The 12,424-nt window shown below is 38.1% G+C and overlaps 1 protein-coding gene across 1 annotated transcript in view; it reads left to right on the plus strand.

Annotated features, from left to right (window-relative positions):
• The first annotated feature begins 6,529 nt into the window (after positions 1-6,529).
• The window catches only part of LOC141757140 (uncharacterized), a 54,832-nt gene continuing 48,937 nt past the window's right edge, over positions 6,530-12,424 (plus strand). Inside the window, exon 1 of the mRNA XM_074617420.1 lies at positions 6,530-6,667. The gene's annotated coding sequence lies outside the window, so the exon portion shown is untranslated. The remainder of the gene's footprint in view (positions 6,668-12,424) is intronic.

A 12,424-nucleotide genomic window follows, 5' to 3' on the forward strand; every position in this document is an offset into this window, starting at 1 on the left:
TCCTGTGTGAAACTAAAAGTAACGTTGACTTATTTTGTCACGTCAGTCGTTAGTCACGTGACTAGTCGGTATCGTTAGTCCCATGAGTCACTATTCAATGAAGTTAATGTCAACCACGACCGTTTCCTAATCCTAAGTGGTTGTGTTGCCTAAACCTAACTTCCTGTGAAAACAGAAGTTTATGAAAAGGACACTATGCATGTAACAAGCGTATATTGACACGTCGTCCCTGGTCCGTCCAAAAGTAACGCAAGAGGGGTCCCCTGTGCGTCAGTCACAGTTGGGAGTGAGAATGTGTTGGCAGTGCACATTGGTTGATGTTTGGGGAAATCTTCAATATTGCTCAGATCAACAAAAATGTTCTGACACAGTTAAAGGAATTATTTTGGGAAATGTGATGAGTTGCTTTCTTTCCCAGAGTGAATTTAAATAACTGAATAACTTCTTATTTAGTTAAGAAACTTTAAAGTTTAGTTAACAATAGTATTAAGAGGTAGAAAATGGAAACACTGAAATGCTGTGGAAACACAACAGTTAAATGAGTCCTTAGTGTGTGAGTCCTTTGTTGTGAATTCCTCTGCCCAGAGGTGTACAGTATATCTGTATACACACCTCTTGTAACTAGTAGTAAAATCACAAATAATGTGTTAATTAGTGAGCTTTGTGAGGTGTTCGTAGGCGTATTTTTTAACTTTAGACAGGGCAAGTCTAGCTGATTCCCCCTGTTTTCAGTCTTCAGTCTGACTGTGATTTAAATAATAACCCTTGTGTTTATAGGATTTTTGTTAACACCCTGTTGTAACAAGCCTGAACAGCTTACACATCACGTCATTACTTTAGAGGAACGGGTTCTTCAGTGGAAGGGATTGCCTCCCGACATGGTGATGCCTCTCCAATAAACTGTCTATTCATTTCAGATGAATTTTCATTTTGACTCATCGAGGTGGTTTCATCCGTCTCTGTCTCAGGGAGTGACTTCAGTTACCAATAATTGCTCGATAGGTTTTTATGAATTGAATTCCTTATCTGAGAGCTAGAAGTGTAGATGTTTTACTGAGACATCTTTTGTTTTTAAAGAGGAAAAAAAGATCCCAATAAATCAGTGAAGGGAGGAGGTCTGACCTCGTCTCTCCCTCATAAACTGCTTTTCATCTGAGCGGGGGTTTTCCAGCTCTGTTGGAACATTTTTAAATCTGTTCAGTCAGTGATTTTTTTCTTTTCACCTGGTTGGTTCACATAGCCATAAATCAACAGGTGTGGCTGGTGGATGCTGTCCAGCTCTGATGAACTGCTGTCATCATCATCTTTCAGCATGTTTCTTTTGGTTGTCTTGATATTGTTTGGGCTAAATGTTATCAGCCATATAAAATATTAACTTTGAGGAATTACATAATTTTGACATTAACACAAGTGTGCTCTTTTGGATATATCATCATTAAATGTTAAGGCCAAATTGCCAAATAAAATGTTGATGTTGTGCAATTCGGAAAAATCTTAAAATTGCGTTATAAAAACTAACTTTTTTTAATCATATTTGCTCCAATTCAACCCACTGCTTCTTGAAGTAGCACTACAGGTAGTTGCAGCAGTATCAGTAGTAGTGGTGATATCAGTAAAAGAAACTTGACCTCAATTCGCCAAAGCATTTTTCCCCTCTGTCTAATGATGTAACAAAACTAATGTATCTGCTGTAGGTCTGTGACCTTCACAAGAACAACAGCAGTACTGTGATACTGAGAGTTTTCTGTCAACTCACCTACAGATAAGAATAAACCCAGAACAAATCGTCTCTCTGACGCTGCTGGATTTACAGTCCCTCTTATTTGTTTATGATTGCGTTTTTGTTCTCGTACATTGCTGAATGAGGTATTTTTGTGTTATTCTACATGTTAGTTTTAGGATTATGCTTATTTTGTCTTTCATCATTCCTGAAAAAAATTGTTTTTCCATCTGAGCCACCTGGTTAAATAAAGGCTGAAGGCAGAAAATCCCTCCACTGAGGGGGCAGTTTCAGTTTGAATGACTCATGGGATGGCAATGTCAGTCTGTTGGTAAAGTCCAGATTGCAATATCTCGACAAATATTAGATGGATTGTCATGAAATGAAACAGATATTTAAGGCCCTTAAAGTATACTTTCTAATAAATGTAGTGATCCTCAGATTTTTGCTCTAACGCCACCATGAGGTGGGCTTTTGTTTTCAACTATATTGGAGTGTTATTTTATGAAATTTGGTACACATATTCAATGCCCCCAAGGGATGAAATGTAATAATCTGCTGTTTTTTCATTTAGCATCATAATCTGGTCAAGATTTTATTTATACCTGCAAAACTAATGACACTCTCATCAGCCTCAGTTGTACTTTGTGTTTAGTGAAGAACTTTGCATCTACAGTATTTTCATTACTTTCTTCCCCTAGTGGTCATTTGGGAGGATTTAATTATTCTCTTGTTCACCTCCTGCTATTGTTTTCATCGGTTGATTTAGTCATGTATCTCAGCCAGGTCATAGTTCAACGATTCCAATCAGGAAGTGCTTCAGATGTTTCATTCATGTGGTCATCTTGCAGCTCCAGCTACCTTCTTCTTTCCTTCCTCTGGTTGTGCATTGGAGAGCTTCGCTTGTAAGTTATAATATTTATATACTTAATACTTGCAGTTAATTATAATAGTACACTTGTGTCATATAATTTATTCTGTCAAGTTTAATTTAGATAATTTATTCTTTTATACCTTTAGTTTATTAACATGTGAACTAGAGGTCAGTAGCTATGATTCATTTTAATAGCTGTTTAATAGATTTCCTGTCTTTAAATGTTGTTAAAGGTTGACATTGACGTAGTAGATTATAATTATATATAATTATAATATTTGAGTATTGTTCATGATGACAAACTGTACTTAAAATCCCATGTTCTCTAAAAGACTTTTTTATGAGAAAGATGATAATGACTCTCTTTTGCAGATGTTTTATTGAATCTGTTTTAACCTTTTGTATTACTGCTTGGTTTGGAAATCTAAAACTGTCCAACAAGAACGGACTCAGTAGTATTGTTTAAATGGCCAGTAAGATTTCAGGGAGGTGTCAGGCGACACTCTTGGACATTTAGACATTTGCATATTTGCTGAATTGTATACGTGTACTTGGGTACAAATTTCCATTTCCCTGCTCTAGCTCTGTGTTTTATTGTGTTGGCTACTGTGGGGTTCCCATGATGCATCCCACTGATAAACTTAGTTTGTTGTAATCCTCAATGTGTCAACACGAAAATTAAGAATTGACATAACTTTTGAACTAGACTAAAATATCACCATATACATTTTTTTAATATGTGATGTTATTTTTGCACTGCATGATCCAAATCATGCTTATTACAATGCAACCTTTGTTTTCTTTTCTTTTTGTAGAATTAGGTGGAAGTGGTGGTAGTTAATCATGATGAAGAAGATGTCAAAGAAACACAAGAGAGATCATGGTGGTGGGTAAGTACTGCAGAAGAGTCTTCCTGTAACTTGTATTTTACATGTAACTGCATCTAGATTTCACATCACTCAGTCAAGTTAAGGAGTCTGGCACTGACAAGCTGGCTCGGCTACATCAGCCCATTCTCATTCCCAGGGTGTCAAATACCGAGGTTTTGTGACGGCCATCAGCGTGTGTTACCGCCCCCTTAACACCGGTATGAAACGCACCGGGCATTCCATTAACTACAATGTAAACCCATCCGCGGCAACAGTAAACGCTCCGAGAATGTGCACGTGTGAGTGTGGTGACATGCTGTTTGTGTGTCACGTTACAATCAAATGTTCATTTGTGTCCCGTGCTCACAACTTTCACTTTCATTTTCACTGTACAAACGTAGCAGTTTGAACCCCAACCATGTAGTTTTTTCCTAAACCTAACTATAGTGGTTTTGTTGCCTAAATCTAAAGTGGCGCCAAGGGTGACTATAGTGGTTTTGATGCCAGAAATAAAGTGATGCCAAGAGGCATGACAACGCGGTGGTATGTGACGAGTTAGAATGAGAATGAAAGTGTTTGTTACAAAGCATTTATGACCGACGTCTCGTTGAACCTCCTGATTCACCTTATCACATTCAAAAACACAGCAGCATTGGAAGAAAATGTAAATGAAAGGTTGAAGTTATGTAATACATAAAAAACACACTTCCAAAATGAGGAAAAGCAAGGTATATAAGTCTAAAAAAAAATCAAGGGATAGTTTTGAGAATAATGTAGAGGTACAGCTTCGCTTCATAACTGAGGAGGAACACCATCTCAGATGTCTTGTGTAAGTTATTGCAGCAGTGCTATGAGTTATCGGTGCGTGAGTAAAGGTTGTGTCACCAGGACGCTCCCATCTGCAGCATGTTCCTTTGAGCTCCAGACACGCCCTGAACAAGGTGATACAACACCACATGTACTGTACAGCTCTGTGCTGGGTGATTCACATCAGCGGAAGAGAAAAGAGATGTGTCAGAGGATGAAATTAACTCTTCAACATACAGGTTTCCCTTTTATTCTCCCTTCTGTATATTCTATATCATGTTGTTCCAGCTCTTCAGTGAAGATATATGATGTTAACACTGAGTGAAATATTCAAATCCAAAACTCCCATGTTTTTATGGCCATCATTTTAAACACAATTCAACACAATTTAGCTTGACATCTACAATTTATAATAAAGTAAACAATTTAAACAAAGTAAGGCTACACAGCATGACTTTTCAATGACCGTGAAGCAAAGTTAGTTTTTACTAGCTACGTTTCCAACAGCGAAAATGGCATCCCAAAATAGGAGTGCAGAGAATGTTATGGGTGACGATACATTTTACAGTGTTTTGGCTGACTCACATAATCAGCTTGTGTGTGTACAGTATATTCAAGGCAGAGTATACGGGTTAAGAAATGCAGCAGTGCAAGAGGATATGGCTGGCGGGGACCCTCCGGGCGTCATAAGCTTGCACATAATGCATCCTGGTACATGTAGGCACTGCCGACACGGCTTCACGAGCAGGAGAACTCAATATAGGTATATATGGGTCAATATAGCACGCACTGAGGAATTTATTGCTTCATTTGACTACATTTACCATCAACACTGATTGGACATCCACATAAAAGATGGCAAATTTTCCATTTTAAGTTTGATAAAGCCAAGAGTGAAGTGTTCATTCATGAGGGTGAGACTGGATTTCAAAAGAAAGTGGTCAGTTTGGAAAAAAATATATATATTACAACGTCCCCAGAGCCTTTCAAACACTGACAGTTTCACAAAATAATGGCTATAGCATTTGTGTCTATTCACACATATCAAGCCCACAAGCAGGCGTGTGCATTTGTTTGTACATGATAAAGGGCCGCGTGCTGCACTTTTATCAGTTCAGATTAAAACCTAAAACCTTCCCCAGGTGAGTCTGACCCTCCTGTAATCTGATACTGAGACTTACAAACAGAATAACTTATTTATATTCAAATTTATTCATTAGTCTTTTCACAAACTGGTCATCAAAAGATATGAATGGGATTTTACTCACTACACACTGTACACTTGTGTGTCCATAACTAGCTGAATGGGTGTGTTCTCCAGCACAGAGGAATGTGAGGAGTGGCTGTCAGTGTTGCCCAACACAAAGCAGTTCAGCGTTCAGTCTGACACCTATGGTAACCAGCGGCTGTTTAACCAACAGTCAGTTCTCTCAACAGGAGACTCCAAACCTCACATGTAAGCAGTCAGTTTAACAGCAGGTGTGCCACAGTGCTGGAAAATCCGTCTCCAGTCTGGTCTCTTGGAAAGACTTCCCCCTCGACTGTGATTCGGTTGTGATCAAAGTTTATATTTTGTCGTTGGTTACAAAAATCATCCTGTAACTGGTTAATCATCCTCTACTCAACAATGTGTAACTGTTACTTATTGTTACTTCACTGGGATGTTTGAGCTTCACTATATAGTACCAGCCCAGTCGCACAGCATTTAATGAAGTAGTCACGAAATTTAAAGTATTGATTCTTTTGATTCTCAAATACATGTGAACAAAACCCTGCAAAATAACGTTATGTCAATTTCCTTTATTTTGAAGAGTGTTTGATTGCTTTAATTAGTTAAAAGGTAAGACTTATTTTCTATTTGTTACTTTGTTTTGTATTTGCTGCATTTACAGACAGACAGACAAAAAGATATTGATTGATTTTCAGCTCCAGTTTTTCAATAAAAAACCATCAGAGAGGGGAACAGGAAACCAGAAAGGCCACAAGGGAGGCGGACATTCCTGAAATAGTTACAATAGTTGCATTTTGGTGAGAGACTGGGGCACTAAATCTCCAAAAATGGAGAGATGGTGTGAGAGAGAGAGAGAGAGAGAGAGAGAGAGAGAGAGAGAGAGAGAGAGTCACATTATTCTTAAAACTTGTGGACTTGTGCCGCCCACCAGCACCAGGTTTCCCTCCTCTCTTCCCTCCAGTTCATCAGCTCTTTAACAGGCAGGTAAAGCCACAACTGTTCTGCGTGCGTGCGTGCGTCAGAGGTGTGGCGAGCGCGCTCTTCACGCGCGTCTCCGGTGTGTTGCAGGTGTAGCTCTGGAGGACCCGCCCACAAGACTAAATGCTGTCAGGCAGAAAGTTCAGCCTGTCAGTCTGAAGCAGAGATCCGCAGAGGAGCGTTAACAGGTAAGAAGAGGCTGATGATGATTTACCTGTTGGATTTCAAACTTTTCAGTAAAACTGAAAGCAAACTTTCAGTGCTGTTGTTGTTGTCATCGAGTCGTTCTGCTTTTCATTAACTTCTGTGAGTTGACTGCTTGTTTCCTGGTGTTGAGGTTAAAGCCGGTCGTGGTGGAAAAGTAACTTTAGTTTTGTTGAAATGTTTGTTTGAGTGACAGTAGCTGAGTGAACACCTGCATAGAGACACTTGCATCTCTTAACTGTTCATTTTGAGAAAGTCATTATGAATCTATTGAGTAACACAGACATACTGTTAATACCTAAATACCATGTAGTGTAGGATAATATTCTTCTGAAGATATAAAAAAAAAAACATGAGTTAAAAACTGACCATAGCACCAAACATAAAACATGTAATGTTAGTCTAAGTGCAGAATTGTACAGGAGATGATTAGGGACAAATGTGAAAAAAAGCATTTATTAAATTATTATTATTAATAAAGTCAGAATTTATTGAACGATTACATTTATTTATTAAATGTTTTAAAACATGTTTTTGAGCTCTGAGTCTAAAGACTCTGAGAATAAAGTCAGAATATAACTTTAATCACAGATTTCTGAACTTTTCACATGTTTCGTCATCCTCCTCTGTACGATTGGGATCCAGAGAAACCTGATTTGAATATTTTATCATAACCAAAAGTAGAATAAGGTCAGTTTTCATGTTACTACTGAGTGCTTCCAGTATAGTATCCACATGAGGACTTTATTATCAATCCTATAGGACATAACAAAGTCAGTGTGAACTAACTATATGGCCAAACGTATGTGGATACCCCTGTCCACATCAGTGTACCTCTGGGGTCTGCCCAGAGCCCTGACCTCAACCCCGTCCAACACACTGAACTGGAAAATCTTGTAAAAAGCCTCCCCACAGGAGTAGAAAGTGCTATAGCAGCATGTTCATTTGCAGGGTTTTGAATGACAGGTTCAACTATCTGTCATGGCTGGAATGTTTGGGCGGCCACATTTTTGGCCATGAAGAATAATTCCAAAAATTTGCTTTAAGTCATTATAGGAATATTATGGTCATCCAATAGGAGAAAGAAATACCATAAAAATGAAATTACTTACCATAAAGCACTATAAACACATGATTGTTACATTGTCTTGCATAATTGTTGCCTTTCAGGTGATGCAGTAGTTTCCACTCACTTTATCTTTAAACTCCATCTGACTAAAACAGAAACAAGAAATCTGTGCAGGACTAAACTTGTGGCAATTAAACACGCCACTGATAATGAAACTCCCATTTGTCACGATGATGAAATATATTGTTTTGTAATTCTCAAAGTGTCAATCTGCGCCAGAGGGCGAGTCTGACTGTACTCTGCACTGTGCTCTGATAAGAGGGCTGCAGAAAGGAGACTTTATCTTTATTTCAGCTGGGCGGGTTGCGGTAATGTCACTTACACCGGCTCCACATGGAGCCACTGTGTCAGATATTAGTTAATTAATGACAACCATAATAACAATAACACTACCTGACCAGACCGCATTTATATACACTGGACCTTTAACAACAGCAAGTCGGGTAATTGTTCAGCGTTTGTTTACGTTCTGTCGTACTGTTTGATACAGTTGTTCTTTGGTTAAGTAAAAACTGTGAAGTGGCGGTTCCGGTGTTGCCAGCAGATATCTGGGCCAAGACTTCCACTTCAGAGCGCCGGTTATTGTTTACAGTCCGATTAGCAACTTAAGACACGAGAATGGAGTTGAGAAACAAAGTCTACGGCCGGATTGTTTCACAAGTGGCCTGTTCAAAAGCTAATTTTAAGCTGAATTTTTGTCAGATGGTAACCGATCAGAGATTGCATTCGGTCATAAACTGTATATAAGAAGTGGGCGTAGAGTCTATATTCATATGCAGAATGTGTTTATAGAGATTAGTGGAAACTTAACCACTTTATATGGAGACCTCAAGCAGATACATTTTTGTTTTGTTTTATTTTAGCGTTCCGCAAAATGGATAAATTAGAAATTGCTAGCCTCGTGTTGTAGTGTTTGCGCTCACCTGTGCCTGCTTGCTATAAATGAAAGCAGTTTGGTGGCTAGTGTGTGAAGTCAATAGACCGTCTCTGTGCTGTCGTCCTGCATTCTTCCGCATGTAAAACATTGTTGTGATTCTGATGTCTCACTGACTTCTATAGCAAACAGACGAGTCAGTCATGCATGTTTAAGTGTTTTCCCAGGCTGAGGAACGCAGAAATCCCGACTTAATATCAGCTGCTAGCATCTCTGACTCTTCCTCTTTATCTTTCTGTCCATCTTTGTTTGTTTTTGTCTTAATCTCGTACACTTTCTCCTTCTCATTGTGCTCTATCATGACTATCGATTCTCTTGTCTCCTCTGTTGTGCTTCCTTTACTTTCCTATTTTTAAATTTTTAAATTTTTTTTACTCTTTCATATTTTTTTCTCTGGAACTGCCTGTAATTCTGCAATCATTTATTTATTTTGCTTTTTGAATTTTTTTATTTCATTAATTTTTTATTTATTTTTTCGGTATTTATTTATTTATTTTTTTTACTTATTTTTACTATATACTTATTACTTTATTTTTTTTTCTTCTTTTTGACACATGATGCTGATTGACCTCTCTTGATATTTCCTCTTTGAGCTTGATAGAGTGATCGATTTGTTCTAAATATGTACACCTGGCACCACTTACCTGTTTAAACAGATCAGAATGACTGTCATCGAGCCTGCATACTGAGGAAGGCATTACAGTAGTTGAAATATCTGTGTTTGTAATTATATACTGTTCAGCAAATGTGAACTTTAGACCAGTGTCTATTCCTAACTTTTTTTTTCTTTTTAATTTTTCCTGCATTTCCTCATACCTCTCTTTCACTTTCCCCCCCGATCACTTTCACCTACTTCCTGTTGATTTCGTCACATCGCTTTCCTTGCCTTGGGCTATTTCACTCTTGCCTCCTGTCACTCTTTCCAGGAGGAGATGACTTTCTGAACAGCATGTACAACAGTTTATATCTAAATATCTTCATCCGGCTCTCTCGCACTGACTCTCTCTCTCTTTCTCTCTCCGCCTCCCTCCATCTCTTCAATGCGTTTTAATGGGACTACATTCTTTCCCTTGACTCCGGTCCAGACAGTTAACCAACCAGACCAACAAGAAAACCCAACTCTCAGTTTTGTCCAACACACACCCACCTCTGTCTCTCTCTGTCTTACTCTGTCTCTCTCTGTCTCTCTCTGTCTCCGCGTCTCTCTCTCATTCATATTTCTTTATTGACATTAACAAAAACAAGTTGTTTTCAAAGCTGTTTACAGAAGATTACACATACTGGTGTCATATGCAGGTTCCATATTATACTGATGCCGTCCATTCCTTGATTGCTATAGCCTACAATATAGTACAATACAGTGCACTACAATTTTTTACCATTTATTACAATTACTAAATACTACCATTGTTTGCATGCTTCTATTGACCTTTTATATAGGCTTAAAATAGGCTAAGTGATAATGCATGACAACTACTACTGAGTATAGATATTTTTTTTTTTTTTTTTTATTTTAATAAAAGGGAAAATTAAACAGAACAGTAAATAAATGAAGAAGCAAATTATAACAGAAATATCAATTCATGTCACATTTTATCTATTAATTAATGGCTGCATTTATTTTTAATATTATGTTAAAATGTTATTATGTTTGTAATGTATTTATTTATTTATTAAGTCATCTATTTTTTTATTCATTTATTTTTGCTAAGTTTAAACCTAAGAACATCTGGTGCAACCGGCTGCAGGCCTTTAAGCATCTCTACTGTTGCCGTGGTTACATGCATTTTCTGTGGCCAGTCTTTTCTCTGGTAAAAACAAAACATGGTGTTTTAGAAACAGCGGTTCTGTCCAACTGTAGTTGCAGTGATTGTTTTCTGCTCTCTGGCCACTGGGGACAGTAATGAGCCCATCATGGCCTGGAGCACCACTAACTGGTTGGTTTGGATGGTTAACTTCCCCTGCTATGATAAAGTGCAGCACACAGCTTTTCAATGAGAAGCATCCAGAGAGAGACAGACTTTAATAAGCGATGAGATCATAGATGATGTCATTGTTTTTAGAAAACCTGCATCCCTTCCTGCAGATACCGATCTTTGTGTTCTTGCATTTGTGTGTGCTCATTACCTTAGCATTTAGCTATGTCGTAAAAGTAGAAGGATGAGCTCAGGTTTGGCTTTAACACACAAACTGATACTTCAAGGAGAAACCGCTCTGCTTTGAAGCTGTATATTGTCTTTATGTGATTTTCCTCTGCACACTGAAGATCCTCAAAACCCTCAAACATTCCTTAAATATACCATTAGCATATCTAAATCTGTATATTCAGTGTCATCCTTTAGTTGTTTGTAGGAATAAAGAAATGTACAAATGTTGACAGTGAACATTTCTGAGAAATGTTCAACATGAATACTTTGTCTGATCCGTTGATATAAACCATTATCTAGAGAGAGGAGCAGTTGTTGGTTCAAGAGATCAGAATTATGCACAGGTCAAGAACTAAAGTTTCTCACAATAACACAAAGGCAAGCATGCATTATGTTGCAGTGTACTTTCTTTGCTGTGGGATGAGTTTTTGTTAAGGGTGTTACAGTATCTGTCTGTTAGCTGTCAGGATGTCTAAAAGGATAAAAGCTGTACTGTGTTTGCCTTCATTCTCTTTATTCTGTTCCTTTCATGTTTGCAGAAGCGATCACACACATCTCATCCGTGACATACAGTGAAACCAATAGTATAAAAATCATCTGCTGTATGTAGAGTAATGAAACTCTACCTGAGGAAGAATAAACATTTTTGTACAAATCATATGTTGGATATTGTATATATCGCATATATTGGAGCGTTATTTAGCTTCTTTCGTAACAAGCTAAGGAATCTATTGATTCCTAAGGTTTTCTAGATGCATATGATGCCAGTATCTCCTTTTAAAACTGAGGCCGCTACAACCTAAAAATGGCAAGTTGTATTAATGTGTTAAAGAAATTAGTGGCCTTAAAGCGAATTTGCGTTAACGCGTTATCACGTTAACTTTAATAGCTCTATTGAATATATTTCTAGTTTTTTCCTGATGGTCTCAATAAGTTGCTAAATTTGTCGCTAGTCTCTTTTAGAAATAAAGTTTTCAAAAAAGGGTCTGAAAAGTTGCAAAATCTAGCGAGAAAGTCTGCAAGTTGGCAACACTGTGTGTATGGCTGCGAGTGACAATAGTCGATTACCGTACGTGAACAATCGCGCGGCGTCTGCCTGTCTATTGGTCTGTCACGGCCGATCAAGCTGAAAATCGTCAGATTCGCGTGGCATGTCTTGCTCACTTCCTCTGCCCAAATTTCTCAGTGTCCGTTTAAAGACGTGAGGCAGGGACGCATGCTTAGCTCGAGAAAGCAGTTCAAGTATTTAGCTTCTGACGCCCCGAAGTTCTACTGAACAAGCCGTCTATTATGTGCTGCATTCATTTCTATCATAATAGAAATGTCAAGTCGTCTGGTATGAGGAACACCCCGAGGTGGCATCTGGTGCACATCAATCATTAATGCAATGGAATTTATGTAGAGCAGGAAAAATGCTCTAAAAAAGCCTCTTTGTGCGGTTCATTAGTCACTGCGCTCTGTGTCACAAGCTCTGACATTAATCTACTGTTTTTATTCTGTACAGTGACAATTGTTTGTCAGTTTGAGATAT

This window comes from Sebastes fasciatus, chromosome 19 (genome assembly GCF_043250625.1).
Source record: "Sebastes fasciatus isolate fSebFas1 chromosome 19, fSebFas1.pri, whole genome shotgun sequence".
NCBI lineage: Eukaryota > Metazoa > Chordata > Actinopteri > Perciformes > Sebastidae > Sebastes > Sebastes fasciatus.